The 21,188-nt window shown below is 39.7% G+C and overlaps 1 long non-coding RNA gene across 1 annotated transcript in view; it reads right to left on the bottom strand.

The window, feature by feature from the left end:
* LOC145988949 (uncharacterized) overlaps window positions 1–21,188 on the bottom strand; it is a 436,658-nt gene continuing 415,470 nt past the window's right edge. Inside the window, exon 3 of the long non-coding RNA XR_014441804.1 lies at window positions 1–83. This is a non-coding gene — a long non-coding RNA (uncharacterized LOC145988949). The remainder of the gene's footprint in view (window positions 84–21,188) is intronic.

Below are 21,188 nucleotides of genomic sequence, written 5' to 3'. Positions count from 1 at the left end.
CTTACATCCTGAATACCTCCGTAGAAGACTGCTAGATGACGTATTTTGACTTTAGATTAGTTTCATAATGCATGTAGGGTGCCCTGTTAAAATAAAAATTATTATTACAAATAAGTCATTTAATATGTCTTTACAAACAATATGAATGAAAATATTGACACGATTCCCCATAAAGCCAACCTCTGTTACACGCAGTACATCCAGATAAATACCATTTCTGCAAGCCAACGAGGCTCTGGCGCATGGATGCACAGTCAGTTTGCGGTTGTGTGTTGTCCTGTGTCTGGTCCTTTAAAGTGCTGAGTGACTTCAGCTTTTAACTAGTCCATGAACATTTCAGTTGTCAGTCAGATGTAATGATTTTGCGGCTATAAAGTGACGGGTGCAAATAACCCAAGTGCTGACACGCTCACAATTTTAATTTCAATCTATCAATCATGATTTCCAATACAGTGCAATTAAAAAGTAAACATATGTATAAATGAAAGTATGATTCATAAAAGATGGAATTGTTTTGATTTCATCTGAGATTACTTCACCCATCACCTCATAACGAAACACAAGAACCTTAACAACAAAAGCTAATCTGAGTCTGCAAATTAAAATAAATATTTCGGATATTGTGTACACTCGCCTACAATAAAAATGGGACACCTGGATCCTGAAATGCTAGCTTTCCTGCACGGTGTTGTGGGTGTTGCCTAACTCTAGGGCGATGACTGAACAGGAATAGCAATGGAGTACATTAGTGACGACGTCATAACCAGATGACAAACTGGAACTGAGTCTACACAACGAGAAAACGTGTTTTCTTCCTATCCAATCCAATGCTATTTTCCTTCGGAAGGGGTAGCTTTAATTATTATGACAGTAGTTATGATGCGTATCGTACATCAGTGTAAAAATGAGATTTCGGAGAATACGACTATATATCACACATGCCTTACAGAGAATAAGGAGTAAGAAAATCATGCATTTTTATACAAAAGTTGGACATTCCAGTTCCGAGCACAGCCGAAGCCGAGACGAAGCTCACCCGATCTCAAGTCGATTTCCTACTCCATTTATTCTTTACATTTTCATCTGTAAGGTACATGTTATACATTCTACGAAATCTCATCTTTACATTGATGTGCGATGCACATCACAATATTGCTTCTTAAGTGCTGTCACAATAATTAAAGCTACCCCTTCCGAAGGAAAATAGCATTGAATTGGATAGGAAGAAAACATGTTTTCTCGTTGTGTAGACTCAGTTCCAGCGCGTCGTCTACTGTGACGTCACACTATTGGACTCCATTCTACAACAACAGGTTCCGTCTCGGCCGTAGAGATAGCCAGCACAAATAACACCATGCAGGGAAGGGGGTATTTCAGGATCTAGGTGTCCCATTTTTATTACAGTTGACTGTACATGAAATCCTTGTAAAGAACAGCGTGAAACATCTAAACTCTAAAGTTACGACACATAAGACACAGGACCATAACTTCACAGAGGATTAGGCGTCAGGATTTTTTAAACATAAATCTTTGTTCACCTACGTCCACAAACAAAGATTTCTTTCTTGTAAATTATTGGAAAGTGGGTGTTTTTATCTTAGGTTATGAGTGGGTTGCCACATAGCATGCGTGTCGTGTTACCTAATGCTTCATATAAGGATATTTCTTGCCCCAAAGTGTCATGTTCTCTTGATGTATCTTTGGGGAATAGCTTCAGTGTCGGAAAGTTGACACCTCACTCGCTGTGGAGCAGAAAACACATTCTTGCATATGTCAACCCTATCCTACCACCAGCAGACGTCATACGTTTTAATGAGAGGCCTCGGCAAAGTTCGCCAAGACAAGACCTCAACGCCAGGTCGCGCAATCAGTCATCCCCCACAGCGCCATTCGTCTCTGTCGAGAAAGGCATTCTCTTATGCGAAAGTTCTCTATAGTTTGCAAAGCATTTACAAAAATTCCACTCTTTAGTTAAAGTGATATTTTTGGAGTTGCAAAGGCTTACAAGCTGCGGCGAATCCTACGCAAATATATTTCAAGAACTCAAAGCACAATATTCAAAATGCTTGAATTTTCTTACAGGATTGTAGGAAAATGTATGTAATTTTTCCATAATTTAAAATTGCCCAAGACTTAAAACACGAAAGCCATTAGAGTATTTATGCCTTCCTCAAGCATATTCATCCAATCATGGAGCTACCTGAACAGTTTTTCTTTTTAAGGAACGGTAATTAATTCGTTCAAAACAATGATATTCATTGAATGAGGTAACCAACATACTGCAATGATCTAAACCAGTGGTTCCCAAAGTGTGCGCCGCGGCGCCCTGGGACGCCGTGAAATGTTCCAATATTTTCAGTGAAATGAAATATCTGCTTATTTAGTACATTTTACACACAAAATGTTTCTGAATTTGAAATATGTGTTTACGTATTTTTTAACTTCAGGCAAGCAACCTAACATCACTAACTGAGCGTTGCAAGTGTTAGATAGGCCTACATTCTGACTTGGGCACCGTGGAAATATCTTGAAACACTAGAGCGCCGTGAAACCAAAATGTTTGGAATCTAAACACAAGGTAATATGCTTCTACACTTTGTTGGAAGGACAAGCTAGCCATCGAAGTGCGTGTGTGTTGAAAATCGTGTGACGACGTACTGGCGAGTTATCGTCTAAAAATATTGTTGTGTGTGTGTAAGCAAGATGAGATACAGCGTGAGCACAAAAACACTCCCTGATTTCAAGATGTCATAAAATAAACAGTTACTTGAATATTTTAATAAAATTGATATCCAAAGCTCAGTTAACGCAAAATATTTTAATATCCTTCTTTTCAGAATCGCTAGTTGTGAATTCGGTAGCTAGAGGGCAGTAACATCGAAAATGGCGTTCAGTCCGCAGCAAAGAAGCTGGTGCGTGTTAGAATTTGCCAAAACAAGCAGTGTTGTGAGAGTGCAGCGTGCATTTAAACGGAAGTTTAATGTTGATCCACCTACACACAAATCCATTCTGCAGTGGCATAGAACATTTGTTGAGAGAGGATAGATTTGTGATCAAAGAAAAAAACATTCTGGCCGACCGTCCATCTCTAAGTAAATTGTAGAGCGTGTGCGAGAAGACTTTGTACGCAGTTGCAGAAAATCAACACGTCAAGCCAGCAGGCACTTGCAGGTGCCACAAACTACCGTAAGCAAGATTTTACGGAAGCGTTTGCGTTTTTACCCGTACCGGCTGCAATTGGTTCAAAAGTTATATCCACAAGACAAGGTAAAGCGACGTGAGTTTTGCGAGACTATCCACACTTTAATGGAGGACGATGAAACCTTTCTGAGAAAGATCATTTTTATTGATGAGGCGACCTTCCACTTGAGTGGAAAAGTGAACAGGCATAATGTTAGGATCTGGGGAAGCGAGCATCCGCATGCCACTCTTGATGTGTGATACGGTCCAGGTATTAAGCGTATGGCTACAAGGCTTGGTCTTCACAGCCAGAAGAAGATAAATCATAAGCAGATATATTCTGTGTAATGCTTGCTATTTCAGGGTTCAATGTATTTGAATGTTTCGGACATAATGTCCAGTTTATATTAAATATGTTAATTGTTCACCGTCTGGTTTTTATCTTGTGCAAATTATATTAATCTACATTACCATGTCCTTCACTCCGAACCTATCAACTTGGCACTGTGGACAGGATATAGAAAATTTGAAGGATTCTAATCGTATCGTCAGGATGACTTTATCGGCACGGGATTATAACAAGTAAGATTTCTGTAGCAAATCAACAAGACGGTCTTACATGTAACGTTTAAGTTTGCTAATTTTCTACATGCAAGTTTCAGTTACACATCGTAACTTTCATACATGCCAATGATTTCTATCAGTTAATGTAATTTGAAGTTTCGATAACATGGCTCTCAACATTACATTCAGCGAATTTGCTGAAGAAAATGAAGATATCGAGAGTTATTTCATGCGTTTTGATCAACTCTGTCTCGCCCAGAATGTGGCAAATGAAAGAAAAGCAGCAGTTCTATTAGCAGTCATTGGTCCTAAGGCTTTCCAAGTACTTCGCAATATTATGGCTCCTGAAATGCCATGTAATCTATCATATGATGTCATTCACGACAAAATGCTTCAGCACTTCAGGCCCAAAACCAACAAGTTTACAGAGAGGTTCAAGTTTCGAAATTGTATTCAGTCTCAAGGAGAATCAGTTACTCAATTCGTAGTGAGAATCAAACAACAAGCAGCCAAATGTGCGTATGAGCAGTATTTAGATGAGGCACTTGTTGAACAATTCCTTGTTGGTGTACAATCAGACAGTACTCGAAAACGATTATTATCTGAAAGTGATCTCTCCTTTGCTAAATGTCAAGAAATTGCTTTACATTGTGAGTTATTAGAACGAGAAGTTAAATTATTCTCGAATAAGTACAATGCAAATTCTGTGACTTTTGCCACCAACTCAAGAAATTTGACGCAGATGATTCCAGATCACCACACAGGCCCTTCGACGAGTCCACGCCCGGGCGAAATGAAGCAGAACAGCCGCAATCAACTTCAGAAATCAACAGATACCAGGCAAAATTCACACTTCCAGTGCGGTAACTGCACAAAGAATCACGCACAAGGTCTATGTCCGGCAAGAAATGCAACCTGTAGCTACTGCAAACGACAAGGCCATTGGAATATACGATGCAGAAAGAAGCTGAAAGATAGAGCCGTGAATAGAACGTCCAGTTCAACCTCACGGAGCACAACATCCGATGAGTTGTCTACGTTCAGCTTCAACCATCTCAACACTGATGCGCTCAGTCATCATTCCACACTGGTTACTTCTACTCAACACATTTTGGAGCAACAATTCAGTTCGGATAGCTTCATAATAAATCTCGAAATCAATAAGTGTATTGTTAAATGTGAAGTAGATACTGGGTCCGCTGTTACTCTTTTCAACGAGAAGTATTTTGACCAGTTGTTTCCACACTATGTTAAATCTAATTCCAGCCTACGATTACGAGGTGTAAACGAAGGACATGTACGTGTTACAGCAAAAACATCCGTCAAACTATACTTAGACAATAAGGATTATACTTTACCTGTCTTTCTCTGCCAGGAGAAACTTTTATATCCATTGATCGGTCGTATGTGGTTGGACATTATTCAACCATCTTGGAGGCGATTATTAGTTACAGCCAGTGTTCTTTCAACTAACACAGTACAAGGTACTATTACTAGCGCTGGTGCCGACGACCTAAGGCGAGAAATTTCTTCTAGATACGAGAAAATCTTTGATGGTGATTTATCCAAGCCCGTTACACCTTATTTGGTCGATATACCACTGAGATCCAACTCTGCACCGATATTTCGTAGACATTACGAAGTTCCTTACGGTATTCGAGACCGTGTTCAGGATTCTATTCAAAATCTAGTGAAAGTAGGGTTATGGGAACCTGTCGAATATTCTGATTGGGCCTCACCACTTGTCGTTGTTACCAAGAAAGATGGCTCACTTCGTCTCTGCACTGACTTCTCAGGAACGGTGAATAAAATGACTGAAAACGTCAAGTTTCCCATTGCTAGAGTCGAGGATATTTTCTCTAAGTTGGCCAGGTGTAAATACTTTACGGTAATTGACCTTCAAATGGCTTACGGACAGTTGGAACTTTCTGAAGCTGCAAAACGCATCACTGTCGTCAACACACCTTGGGGATTATATAAACCTCACAGACTACCTTTTGGCATAAACATAAGTGGAGATCTGTTTCAAATGGTCCTAGCGAAGATCCTAGATGACATTCCCGGAGTTTCCTTCTACTTTGATGACGTCATCGTCGGAGGTGAAACATTGCAAGAATGCTTCACACGCACGTGTGATGTCCTGAATCGTCTGGCCAAACACAATGTCAAAGCGAGCGCCAGCAAAAGCCAATTCCTAACCTCATCTATCGAGTACCTAGGATACAAGATTGACGTCACTGGTATACGGCCGTCAGACAAGAACTTGGAGGCCGTCCTAAATTCTCCACCACCTCAAGACAAATCACAATTACGTTCCTTCATCGGGATGATCAACTTTCATCGGAAGTTTGTACCGAACTTAGCTTCGAAACTTCACTTTTTGCTTTCTTTACTCAAGAAAAACGTCTCTTGGAACTGGGACGATAACTGTCAACACGAGTTCGACCGCATCATGGCGGAACTTCGACAGGTAAATCCTATTGTGCCTTTCGACCCAACAAAGCCAGTTGTACTTATCACTGATGGCTCTCCTTTCGGCTGTGGCGCACAATTGTGTCATCGAGTTGAAAGCGGTCTACAGACCATCGCCTGCTCTTCTACCACCTTCAGTGAGACGGAGCGCAGATACTCCCAGGTAGAGAGAGAAGCTCTAGCCATAGTTCACGGAATCAAGCGATTTCACAAATTTTTACTCGGATCCAAGTTCGAGATTGTTACAGACGCACGTGCTGTAAAGTTTATATTTTCTCCAGATCGAGCCATTTCAAAACATTCATCCAATAGATTGATGAGATGGGCTCTACTTTTATCTTCATACCGATATAATATAATTCATTCCAGCAAGGTAGAAGTAGCTGACATGCTAAGCAGGTTGCCTACGCAAGCACGTGACACAATACCAGCTGGAGAAGAAGAACTTCATGCATATTTCGGGTCCATTGAAGACGCTGTAACTCCTCTTTCTCGAGACGCAATACAGAACGCCACTTCAGAAGACCCACTGCTCTCATTAGTTGTCTCCTGTGTAGTAAATGGTTGGCCAGATCAACACGACACGTCTACCGAACGGAAGAAGCTCGCACCTTTCTTCGAAAGAAGAGCTCACCTTACGTACGAGCAGGGAACGCTCATGTGGTCGGGTAGACTTATCATTCCCACAGTTAAACGGAATGAAGTTCTTAGAGCTTTACACGATGGACACATAGGTTCAACTCGTATGAAAGAGTTGTGTCTATCGAGATTTTGGTGGCCAGGCATGTCAGCAGAGATTACGGATTTTGTAGCGAGCTGCAATACATGCCGAGCTAATGCTCCTAAGGTCCGCAACGGACCCGATTCTTCATGACCTCTCGCTTCGTATGTGAACGAGAGATGGCATATAGACCACTTTTTCTTTGCAGGGCGTAAGTTCCTACTGATAGTAGACGCCTTCAGCAAGTGGACAGAAGTATGGCCTGTACACACATTGGACACAAAGGAAACGATCCGCTGGCTTATGCAATCTTGCGCCACGCTAGGGATACCAAATACTATCGTATCCGACAACGGCCCAACGTTCACTTCTCTCGAATTTCGTAACTTCTGTCTTAAGAATGGCATCAAACATGTTACTTCACCGCCTTATCACAGCCCTAGCAACGGCTTAGCCGAACGATACGTTCGTACTGTTAAAACCGCTCTTGTCAAGCTTATAACTGACAAACCCAATCTGAGCACGCTTGAACTTGATATGGGGATCGCCAACCTTCTTTTCATCCTTCGGAACACGCGACTGGGTGGAAAAGGAAGCCTGCCAGCACTTTCGGTCTTGAAACACCAACCCAGATTTTGGTGGGAACCAAACAATCTGCCTCTGTCGAGTGAATCTCCGTTCAAGCCGAGGAAGTCAGCAAAGTTTCAGAACGATTCTTCATCGAGATATGGTACTTTCGCCATCAACTCAGCAGTTTGGGTTCAATCACCTAAGCACGGTACTCCAAATTACATCCCAGGAGTTGTCATTCGTCGAATTGGGGATAGTATCCTCTACGAGATAATGTTGGAAGATGGAATCAAACGAGTGGTACATCCCAGGTGGTTGAAGAGACGTGTTTCACGTGACACTGCAGATGACGACGACTTCAACGTTACAATACCAAATAGAAATTCAGCCAACCCCGGTGGAACAGTACCAGAACCTACCCCAGGCAGAGCCGGATACCCAGGACCAGGTTCTAGCACACCTCACTCGTCTCCGAGAAGGTCTACCAGGGTTCGCCGCCCGCCAGATCGATACGGTCATCAGCATACCTGATTTTTTTTTTAATGGGACACCTGGAGGGATGATACGGTCCAGGTATTAAGCGTATGGCTACAAGGCTTGGTCTTCACAGCCAGAAGAAGAAAAATCATAAGCAGATATATTCTGTGTAATGCTTGCTATTTCAGGGTTCAATGTATTTGAATGTTTCGGACATAACGTCCAGTTTATATTAAATATGTTAATTGTTCACCGTCTGGTTTTTATCTTGTGCAAATTATATTAATCTACATTACCATGTCCTTCACTCCGAACCTATCAATGTGGAACGTGACTCACCCAAGGTGAATGTTTTTTGTGCAGTGTCAGAGCGTCGAGTGTACGGTCCGTTCTTCTTTGAGGGGCCAACAATCACAGGTGAAAGCTACTTAACAATGCTACGTGACTGGTTAATTCCTCAACTTGCTGAAGAGAGAGGTGACTACATTCTACAACAAGATAGAGCTCCCCCACACTGGCATCAATCTGTACGCAGCTATCTGAATGACAACCTCCCACACCGTTGGATAGGACGAGCTGGACTCAATGTTCAAAATCTATGCAAGTGGCCCCCACGATCACCGGACATGACAGTTTGTGACTTTTTCCTTTGGGGGTTCGTGAAGGACCAGTTCTATGTACCTCCACTACCCACAACCTTGAATCATCTTCAGGAACGCATCAGTACAGCTGTCAACTTCATCACACCTGATACGCTTGAGAAGGTGTGATTGGAGCTGGATATAGTCTCGATGTTTCCCGCGTAACAGGTGGCGCCCACATTGAGCATTTGTAATTCCAATGAACACCACGAAAACTTTATGAGTTTTTACAACTACTGTGAACATTTCTGTAGAATACTACTTTTGGTATTAAAGTTATACCCTTTCAAAACCAGGGAGTGTTTATGTGCTAACGCTGTATATTCTAAGATGTACTAAAGAAGGCAATACTGTTGAGAGAAGAAATGGCATAAAAAAAGAAGTAAAATGATTTTAAAAAGGAATGACTCATAATTAAGCAATTTTATCATATTCCAAGGTAGATATAATGACCTCCTTTGACCCTCCCTGTGGATATCCACGCTCTGCAACATCATCTTCTCAGGAAACTTGTTCGGATCATACGCGTACTTATCTCGTCCAAATCGAGAATGTCAGGAATTGCAATAGTGGTAGACCGTTGCTAACTATATGATGTTATTCAATGAGCTGTATTGCTGTATGAAATCATCTATGATTAAACTACTGACAAAAGTACACACAACTCCTGAAAATGTTCGTATTTAAGTCTTGGAGATATGTGCGTATTTTTAGCATCGAATTTAATCACTCCACCCATTTCCCAGCAACAATTGAGGACTAAAAGTGGTAAACGTTGTAAGTGCCAAAAGCGAAAGTGTTGGGAAATCGCATCGTTCCGCACATCAGCCCGTAAGAACGTGCACACTACTGACCTCTTTACACGCCCTTTGAACTACTTAGAGGGCTACACAGCCAAATTTCACGTTTACCACATTATAAAGCATGGCACATTTCACTGTTTAACGTGGAAAACTGTGTTTGAATTATTTTGGCACTTACAGCGTTTACCAATTTTAGTCTTCAATTCAACTCACTCACTTTAGTGCCAAGAACCCAGTAAGATTTGGATCCTAATGGATTCGGAAATGAAGATTCGGATATCAGACCAGGATACGGGTGTCGGGTACCGAATCCAGAATGCGAGGGTCGGATGTGGAATCTAGGATCAGATATCGGACACAGGAAACGTGGTTAGGATGTAGAATGCAAGATTTGAGATCCGAATATCGGATCCAGGATTCGGATATCTGATTCAGAATTCGAATTCTGCAAGATCAGAATTCGGATAATTTTGTATCCGGGTAATAATTCGGCTTAAGATTAGAACGCATATCCTAGGGAAACATATCCATTCATTAAATAGTATAATAATTAAGAACATTTACGTTAAAGAAATACTTATAAGACATTTGAAAGTGCTGTGGAAACAGGTTTTCAATATGTTGAAAGAACCTACGGGTCGGACAAAGAAACCTCACAACTCTTCCACCCGTTATTCACTATTGATAGAAATATCAGATGCAGATATCAGCAATTTATTGTTCTGCATTCGTGAATAGAGAACGTTTTACGCTTGGTCCCATCTGCTCGCAAGAAAATGAAGAAATGAATTGTAGAGAGAAATGTTATCTTGAAATATGGGAACAAATTCAAACCGAGGAGTCTGGTTCCCCTCTGATCCCCTTCCTACCTACAGAACTGTGTGGATTGTCATCAAGGCAAAATGCAGGAGCATATAGGTATTTTCTCCATGCTGCTTGAAGGAAGCTTCCCACATTTTGCAAAATGTAGAAGAGTTGACAAAGAGGAGAGTAACTCTTTACTCCGCAAAGGTAAAGTGGAAGGGGGAGGTAAGAAATTCCCCTTTTGAGCAAAGTAATTTTATCTCGGCTACTTTCCAAAGACGATTAAGTACATATAATAGTTGATGCATTCATTTGCACAAAAATTCACAAAGTAGCACTAAAAATAAAATGGGCTAATAACCTATGATTAACGCACCTACTTCATACCCTTGGGCGTCCACAGAAAGTTTTGCGAAGAGGAGAGAAGGATTGAAATTTAAAAACAAAATCTTGCGTCAATTGTCATCGTGTGATGCCACATCAAAAGTATGTCAAAATTTGTTTTCGGTGCACCCTATACTCAGATGGACTAAAAGGGGCTGGGCCTACAGTCAAAACTGGAATCTGAACCAGCGTGCAATACATCAGAGAAGGGAGCAAGGCATTTTCTGCGCCCCCCAAAAATTCAGAGAGACAAATATTGTATGTATTTATATACATAAGATATTGTTTATGCCAACCTTGCCCATCCGCCCCACAAAAAAAATATTTTAAGTTGGCGGCTCTGGTGCAATATAAGATAGTTCAAATTCAAATTCAAATTTTCTTTGTTAAAGGGCGAGGTTCAGCATGTGGCTGTTCTCCCATCACAGCACCGCGTGTCGTCACGTGTATGCTTTTTTTTGTTTGTTTCATTTTGTGATAGGCAAACAGTGAGACTGGAAAAATAAAGTGACAGAAAGAAAGAGAATTAATCAAGTGAGTAACAGGGAAACAAAGAAATGAAACTCAAAAGAGAGAAATAAACGACAGGGTCAAATAAAGACGTGAAGACAAATAAAGATAGAGAGAAGGCAAGGGAATAAAAAAGAAATAAAGGAAGGAAAGAGAAAAAGCATTTAAACAAATAAACAACGCGAGAGGGTAAGCAAGAAATAGAGAAAGAAATCCGAAAACCTACAGAAAGAAAAAAAACAGAAAAAGAGAGGAGAACGGGAATACAAATATAAGAAAGAAATTGAAAAAGTTTTCCAAATTTTCTGAGGGATCCAATAACCCCATTCTTGGCCCTCCATGCGGGCGGCATGTTCATATCAACAAATAAGTTTGGTATGATCTTATTTAAAATTATTTTAATTTTTTGACCGCTTGGTATGCTGATCAGTATTGATGACTGATGCTGAAACTGCGGGGTTCAAGGAAAGTTTACTTTTTTCTCAGTAGACAAGGTTTAGCATCAAGAAGACATTTCACGGTGACAAAAAGTGGGGGACAACTGCCTACCACGCCACTGATGCTGATGGTAGATTATGTTGAAAATTAAAACTGAGTGAGGAATGTGACAGTAACTTTTGAACAATGAGTGCTTACTATCTCTCTCTCTCTCTCTCTCTCTCTCTCTCTCTCTCGTGTGTTTTCTTTCAGCGAATTTGAAATCAATAGCAGAATAATTTATGCATAACGACATCAATTCACAAACTTTATGAGGAATAGCACAGAAAGCTTACAGATTAACTCCTGTCATAACTACAATGAGTTTTGGAGGTTTTTGAAGGAAAAGTTAAAAATTGCAAATCCTCACATTTGACGGAGGTTGCAGTAGCCGAACAAGATTTGATACAGTGAAATAAACGACTACCTCGTTTGAGAATTCTGACAGAGTTTTTGCTCGGATGCATATTTCTACTTTACACTTTCCCCGAATTAGTTTACAACAGGTCAGTGCTTCTGTTAACAGACTTGAGAGAAGTTTCTTGCAGTTAGTAGGAAATCATGTTCATAATTATTTGTTTATAACTTTCACTCAATACCCGGCTCATTTTTGACCCGGGTCAAAAAGCTCCTAAAATTTAAAATTGGACTTCTATTTGCATTAAATCTGTGGGTACCTTTTGTTATAATTTCCAATTATTTGTTGACGTATGTAATTCGAGATTAAAGGAGCGGTGAGTGGGCATATCATAGGGGAGAATGAATTATTTCTTTCTATACTAAATCGTGGATAAATATATATGTTTTTCTATCTCTCTCTCTCTCTCTCTTCTTTCTTTCTTTCTATACGTATCTGTGCTTCCTTATATTCCATGATCTGTATTTCTCCAATTTTCTGTTTCGATGGTTTTCATTCTACTTTTCTCTTTACTTGTGCACCTCGCTCTCTTTCTACTCTTTCTATCTCATCCTCTCACCAATGCCGTATGGGTAACGCCTTCGCCTTGTAATTAAGGAGTGCCGAGTTCGATACCCTGTGGAGACACATAGTAGTTCGGATCCCACTTTAAACTCTAGGTCCAGTCCGATTAGCCTTACTGTGCATAAAGTGGATCTAAGCAGGCTTTCAGAAATGCGTGCATCAAGCAGCTGAAGAGAAATTAATATTTGTTTCCCCTTGTTATTGTTTTATTATTATTGTTTAATTTTAATTATTTTTATTCTATTATTCTTGTTACATATGTGTGCGTGCTTCTCATTTGTTAATTTCTATTTTTCTCGCTGTTGATATCCTGATATAAAATGGATTCCCTCTGTATTCAGGATTTCTCAAATAAATAAATAAATAATAAATCATCCATGCTCTTATTTATGAGTCTGTCCCTATCTCCCTCTCTTTTTCCTTTTCTGCGTCTCTCTCTCTCTCTCTCTCTTCCTCTCCTATCTCACTCTGCATTTCTCATTCTCCGATTCTTCGTTTCTGTTTCTCTGCCTATCTCCAATACGATCCTTTCTCTATCTCAGTTTTCTTCTGCTTTTCTCCTTTTCTCTCTGTCTTTCGTATGTTTCCCTATTTTTATTTTTATTCTCTCACTCTCTCTTTATCTTAAGCTCAGGTAAAAGTTGGAGTAGGTAAAAAACTATATTTTTGTCAAAGGATCAGAGAGCAGAATATTGTAGCTTTTATGAAGATACATATGTTCATAATTATTTGCGTATATCTTCTCATTTAATGTTCAGCTCTAATTATTACAGGTGACATTCAGGAAGGTTTTGGGGGTAACGATTGTGACGTATTAAACATATACAAACACATGCTACCAACAAAGGAATATCTGAATTGTCAGCGACGCAAGTGTAGCGAATGAGAACAAACAATGGATCCTGGACTGTGCAATTGTCCCTGCTTCTGTGAAATGATCTACCCTAGGCAGTCGCGGGAATCGCATTGCACAAATTAGTGGTTAAATTGCCCACAATTCAATTTATCTGCCGCAATTTATGAAATCCACAAGTGGTCATTTTGTTGGTATATTAATTTTCTGATACAAATCCTCTTGGTCTGCACCATACAAGGTTTGTTGAGTGAATTGGGATAAGAAAAATTATGCAAGCTTTGAGAGTCGCCGCACGTGTGAGAAAAAAGCAACAACGCCTTGGGCTCTTCCACCGTGAAAGTCTTAGCACGATCTTCTGTACACACAAATAACCTACATGAGAATTGCCTTTAGGATTGTTTATAGTAGAAAACAAGAATTATGCATAGAGGAATTAGAAGTCACTGAGTGAGTGGGAGGAAGTAGGAATCAATAAGAGAGAGAGAGATAAAAGAGAGGAACAGAAAAATGAATGATACAAAGTAAGAGTAACAAGAAGAGCGAAGCAGGAAAATAAGAGGGAGAGATAGACAAAAGGTGGTACACTTGAACAAATAAAAATAGTGAAACAGTAAGAGGAAGAGAAACATAGGAAGTGATAAACAACAAGTGGGACAGTAGGAGAAACAATAAAGAAAGAGAAGTAGAGAGAGAGTGGAACTGTACTAGGAGAAACATAGGAAGTGATAAACAAAAAGTGGGACAGTAGGAGAAGCAATAGAGAAAGAGAAGTAGAGAGAGAGTGAAACTGTACGAGGAGAAACATAGGAAGTGATAAACAAAAAGTGGGACAGTAGGCGAAAAAAGGAAGAAAGAGAAAAGTAGAGAGAAAAAGTGAAAGAGTACGAAAAAGAGAAACATAGGAAGTGATAAACAAAAGTTGGACAGTAAGAGAAACAAGGAAGAAAAAAGAAATTGAAAGAAAGAGTGAAACAGTAAGACAGAAATAGAAATGAAGGAAAGAGAACGCTGAAGAGGAAGATATGGGGGGAAAAACAGGATGAAATGGAAAAATGAAACAGTAATAGAGAGACAAAAAGGAAAAGACGTAAACAGAACATGGAAAGGAAAGAGATACACGAGGAAGGAAAACTGACATAAGAGGCAGAACGTGTTTCATTTTTCTTCTCAGAGGAAGTATACGAGAAATACATATTTTTTCCTCGAGCAAAAAGGGGTCTCCCCGATGGTGTAGTGGTATCGTCGTTGCCTTGTAATCAAGGAGTTCGGCGTTCGATACCCGGTGGAAGCACAGAGGGGCTATGATCCCACTTTAAAGTGTACGCCCAGTTCCTATTACCCTATATGTAAAATGTAAAAAAAAGTGACATGAAACTCCAACTTGAGCACCACGGATAATAGAGACTGGATATAACTTTAAATCGGTCAGAAGTGCGATAGGTAAGGCATATTTGGTGTCATACACATCAGCGGTCACAGAGGTGCGTATTATACGTTATGTATCCACAATTAATAATGATGTTAATACAAATCTCTGAGAGGATGATTGACAAGTCAAATCCCTCTCAGGTTCACCAATTAGCGCGAGACCACACATCTTCCAAAACAATATATTTTAGTACTTTGGCATAGGCCTACATGGATTTATAGGGGATTTCCTTAATTTGACTCCAACTATTTCCACCAATGGGATAGGCTGGAATAACAAGGTGGTTTCGGCTAATTATATAACCTAGTTAATTGACGAATAATGGAAACTAGTAAACACTCGTGGTTTGTATTAATATACCAAGTACTTTCTTCAGAGATAGATACTTCCTCCTGTGCAGATAAAGTTACGCACTGCAGTAGACACAGTTAAAATGAATGTCACTATATTTATATAGAACTGTACACTCACCTCAATTAGAACTCCGGCAGTATGTTTCTTTATACACCATATTTGCAGAAGATACAGTTCAACTTACAAGTGTATCAATATACTCGTACGGTGTATAAAACACACCTTATTACTAGACCTCGGATTTTACGTTTTTAACCTATTTTTTTTTCTTTGCAGGTAAATAAGAAATAATAAGTTATGTCAGCGTTTCATTAAAAAATGTAACAACTGACGAAGTTTTATAGTGCCCAAAATAACCTATTTTGCTTGATAGAACCTATTTTAGGTTTATGCGCATACATCAAATCTTTTTTTTTTTTTAGATTTTTAAGAATTTTTGTATCACACAGAGGTATTTTCTTGCTTTGGTACCGTGAAAAGTCAATGATTAAGGTGTTTGAAACAAACTTTCTGTCAATTTCTCTTCCTCCAAGTCCATGATGTTTTTGAAAGCTCTAAACCAGTGGTTTCCAAAGTGTGGACCGCGGCGCCTCCAATATATTCAATCAATGATGATTGTTCCAAATATGTGCTTATTTAGTACTTTTACACATAAAATGTTTCTGAATTTGAAATATGTGTTTAATTTTTAACTTAAGGCAAGCAACCGAACCACGCTAACTGAGCGCTGCAAGTATTAGTCAAGCCTACTTGGGCGCCGCGGAAAGATTTTGAAACACTAAGTTTGGGAAACCCTTCTCTAAACAAAGCAAATGTCTGGCGCCACTGTTACTTGCGTGATCGTTCTATGCTTTGTGGCATTTATGCCTTAAAGTAACGTTTCAACATTCAAATTTGCAACACTGACTGTTTTTGCTGAAAGATCATGTTACGTAAATACGCAAGATAATAAGATAATCCTCACAGAAAAAAAAACAATTTGACTGTGGATAACGAAAACATTTATGTATTCAGGATGGTCACTCTAGGACCATGATAAAATTCAACTATAATTCCTGGGCGAAATTTTCAAAAATTCAATGGAACACTCAGATATTTTCTCCATTTCAACCTTACGTGTTACCGCCTATCACCACACACACACACACACACACAAATATATATTAACAGTATAAAGGGTCTGTGCGATTCCAATGTACCCAAAAATTGAAATTTTGTTTTTTAACGGTTGTACCTAATCAGTATTTTTTATGAATTTTGAACCATTTTACATTTTTTGGAACTTCCCTCAGGCTTTTTTTAGCCTAATTTAAAATTTTTTTAGAATCTATTTTAGGATTTTTAGTCTATTTTAGGAATCTAAAAGCACTCTTTTTAGAACCTAAAAATCCGAGGTCTACTTATTACTAACTTCGTTTTAGTTGGGTTAGCATTCCTTGATAGATCAATTTCGTACAGCTGATTGGCATTTAAGGGGTATTAAATTAACAACTCTCACAGTAATGGAGTTTCAATCCTTTCATTGTTGAGAAAATATGGTCGACAGGTTTCCACAACAATATGCTGTGATTTGGGAGAATTTAGAAGTTCATCCGACAGGTGGAAGTCATGTAATTTACTTCACAAAGGGGCTATAATATGCTCGGGAGCACTCGTTCATAAGTGACTGCTTGCAGTAAAACGGGTAGCTTTAATTGTTATGGGCCAAATGTTCAGTTCTTGGTGGAACCATTGATAAAAAAAAAAACATTCTTTGATGTTCTTATGGGAGAATCGTTATAAAATACGTTTTGGTTATGAGTTGCTATCGTGAAGTTCAGGAGATTCCTTGCTAATTTTTGTTTAAAGTGCTGCGGGTAGAGTTGTTAGAATAATAAACATTTATGTTATTGAAAATAGAATGTCATTGTAATTTCCTCTGCTCATTACGGCCTATTTTTTTAGGCTTCCACTGAATTTTTGTGTGTGCTTCTACTCCAGAATTATATTAAATCTGCTTAGATTACGGACTGCTTTCAGGCACATAAGCGGTCACGATAGGTTTTTATTAGAATGCACGTTATCAGGATATATTTTGTTTTGTTGATTGAAAATATGTCGGAAATGGGAATGAATGGGGAGAGCACGGATTGTGTAAAATGTTGTTTGCGGTTAATAAAACCATATATATAAGTAACCATTCACTGTCCATGGATCATAATATTATGTCTAGACATCGGATTTTAGGTTTTTTACCTATTTTTGTCCTTTACAGGTATGTAAGAAATAATAAGTTATGTCAGCGTTTCGTTAAAAACTGATGAAGTTTTATAGTGCCTAAAAAAAACTATTTTGCTTGTTAGAACCTATTTTAGTTTTATTCGCCTAAATCAAGCCTTTTTTTAGGTTTTTATATATTTTTAAAGGTTTTACAGGATTTTTGTCACACAGAGCCATTTGCTTTGTTTGGTCACGAAAAAATTCAATGACGAACTTGTTTGAAACGTACTCTCTGTCGATTTCCCTTCCTCCAAGTCTCTGGTCTGTGCCACTGTTACCTATACAATCCAAAGTGGTCTGATCTGTGTGATCTTGCTCACTTTCGCGTCACTTCGGTGCTTTGTGGCATTCACGCCTTGCAAACTAACATTTCAGCATTGAAGTTTGCACCACTGACTATGTTCTTGTTGAAATATTATGTTCAGCATATAAGATGATCGTCACAGACAAAATTGAGGAGTTTGACTGTGGATAACATGAAAAACGATTGTTGCCTAACTATACGGCGAAGAGTGGATTTTAATAGCAAATTTCCAATGATATGTTCTGCCATCGCCGTGGGGTTAGGCAACACACATAACGTTATGCAAGATAGTGGGTATTTCAGGATATAGGTATCTCATTTACATTGCCGGTGACTATACCTAATCAGCATTTTTCAGAAATTTTGAACAATTTTAAGTTTTTTGAACCTACTTCAAGATTTCTCGAGCCTAAGATTTCTAGGACCTATTTTACGATTTTTAGAACCTATTGGGTTGGTGCGAATGAAATGTCCGCTTTGACGTTTGGTGGGAAAGTCACCTCAACACACAACACAGGGATTGACTGAGGTCACGGGTCTAACGTCATAAATTCTGTATACGTCCAGCAAACAGGCTGGAGCACCCAGACAGTCAGGAGGCAGTGTGTTGCTGAACAGGGTCGTCTGAAAGTGCACCATGGAGAACACACAATTGCGAGTGATTTGTCTTTACGAATTCAAACTGGGACATTCTGCTCAGCAGGCCGCCAAAAACACTAACAGTGCATTTGGGCCAGGAATGGTAAATGAACGCACCATTCGCCGCTGGTTTGTCAAGTTTCGTTCCCGTGACACAGCATTGCAAAATGAGCCCCGTGGCCATCGACCAACATCATGTTCGGATGAGCTCCTCAGGAACGCCGTGGAAGCGGACCCTCGGGAAAGTGTTCGTGCCATTGCCCACGAGTTAGGCATACACCATACAACTGTCGTTCGGCGGCTCCGTGCGATCGGTAAAGTGAAAAAGTTGGACTCATGGGTACCACATGATTTGACACCGGTCAACAAGACTCGCCGTCTGGAGGTGTGCAGTTCTCTGAGTGTAAGGAATAACTGGGATGGTTTCCTGCATCGGATTGTCACTTCAGATGAAAAATGGACCTGCTATGACAATCGTAAACGATCAGGACAATGGTTGGATCGTGATCAACGTCCATGGCGGCTTCCAAAACCACCTCTCCACCCACGGAAGGTGTTGTTGCTGGTATGGTGGTCTATGGTGGGTGTGATCCATCATGACTTTCTCAGGCGAGCTGAAACCATCAATGCAGATCGTTACAATGCTGAACTCTATGAAATGCACTGCAAACGTCTCCGCAAGCATCCAGCAATGGTCCACAGACATGGTGTCCTCATGTTGCACGACAATGCTCGCCCACATGTCGCGCAAAGGACGGTGGAGGCTCTCCATGAGTGGCAATATGAAACCCTTCCTCATCCAGCATATTCTCCCGACCTCTCTCCCACTGACTACCATCTCTTCCGGCATCTTGATCACTTCCTGACAGGGAAGACCTTCGCTGATGATCGGGCGGTGCAACATGCCGTTCAGGAGTTTTTTGCGTCGCAGACTCCAGACTTCTTTCGCCATGGAATCCAATTGTTGGCTGAGCGATGACAAAAGTGTGTGACTGCAGACGGCGACTGTTTTGATTAACCAGGTATTGTCGTTTTGATTGTTTTTGCCTTTGGCAACGACGCACCTGGGCCGGACATTTCATTCGCACCAACCCAATATTTTAGGACGTAAAAGCACACTTTTTAGAACATAAAAATCCGAGGTCTAATTATGTCTGTAAAACAAGCTTGAGTAACTCGTTTGCACTTGTGGAAAGTAGAGAGCGCTTCGTGTGGTGTGAACTTCCCGTCTGCACGCAACACCTGACCAGCAGTAAGCAGCAGAGGAGTGGGGAAGCAGCTATCGGCGAGGGCTGAAAAAGCTGCGTGGGAAGGCGCCCGTTTTAACGGAAACCACACCTCTTTCTTCTGCTATGATTACAATGCCACACTGCAGTGTTACTCAAGAATCAGATGTCAAGAGATTTCCCACTGCCTGAACGTGACCGACGAAGCCTCATGCCTCCCTCTTTTTCGCGCCTCTTACAACGTTACAGTATCACTGCTCGCTCTGCAGTCCACACGTGCATGCGAGAGCGCTCTGTTACAATTACTGTGGTTACAACAAGCCTGCACTAAAGCCACTTTCTTTTAACAGAAAAGGGAAGGAATACAAGGGAACTTTTCCTCTACATACCTTTTCTATATAAACAAATTTGTTTCAACCGCCTCGATGGCCAGTGTCAAAAACTATTCTCATGACATGATAATTCTCGAATAATAATTTGAAATACCAAGTACAATGCTATGCTCTGCATATTAAACAGATTGCAGATAGGCCACGTAGAAATTCCATGGATAATGCAGGCTAGATCAGGACTTGAACTCAAGTGTCCGACATACTAGGGTTGGAATCCTAGTCGAGAATGCATTTCTCGATCCTAGCACTTATTTTGTCTCCGATAAGTCTCAAATTAAGGTATCCCTTTTGCGGTAACATAACATAAATAACAGGTTTGTGAAATATCTGAGGGTATTTATAATGTCAAACACACTTTTTATATAATATTCATATTCGGAATTTTGGAATGACATGATTGATTGATTTGGCGTTTGAAGTCTACTTTATTCACAGTAAGGCTAATCGGGACTGGAACTACCGTTTAAAGTGGAATCCGAACCACTATGTGCCTCCACCGGGTATCGAACCCGGGACCCCTTGATTACAAGGCGACGACGCTACCACTGCGCCATCGAGGAGACTTTTTGGAATGACATGTTATAATTTAAGGAAATTTCAGTTTTTTAAAACGTTATCTTAATCTACACTGTAGTGTACAGAATATTTTTGCCTGATTTATATAATATAGATTTTTTAAAATGCACAGCAGTAAGTGGTTGTAGACAACAGGGGTGAGAAATCACATCCTCTGAATCAAGTTTTAAACAAAAATTTGAAACTTCTATGTACTTCTTATAATGAAAATGAGAAACAAAAATTCCTGAATTTTCCGAGAATGACCTACAACTAAGCCAATTTGGTTAAGAAGTAGTTAAAAGAAGAAATTAAATAAGTAGAAAGATACTTTAATTAACTAGACAAACATAGTAATGTATATTCTATTTAGTGTTATGTCAATAAATTTAAGAGATTTATTAATTTATTTAAAAGTATCTTTTTGACAGTGGGAATGATATTGTTTGTGTTCTAATGTGATTTGAATGTTGTTCAATAAACCTGGTCAACTTAATGGCTTATAATAAGGAAAGGATTTTAAAGTGCAAAATTATAGTCGGGAAAGGAAAAAAAAGGTTCTGAAAATGTTTTCAAAAAGGTGCAAGGA

This window comes from Lepisma saccharinum, chromosome 1 (genome assembly GCF_977018435.1).
Source record: "Lepisma saccharinum chromosome 1, izLepSacc3.1, whole genome shotgun sequence".
Lineage (NCBI taxonomy): Eukaryota > Metazoa > Arthropoda > Insecta > Zygentoma > Lepismatidae > Lepisma > Lepisma saccharinum.
Note: the sequence above shows the minus strand (reverse complement) of the source record. Positions and strands in the feature narration are given on the sequence as shown.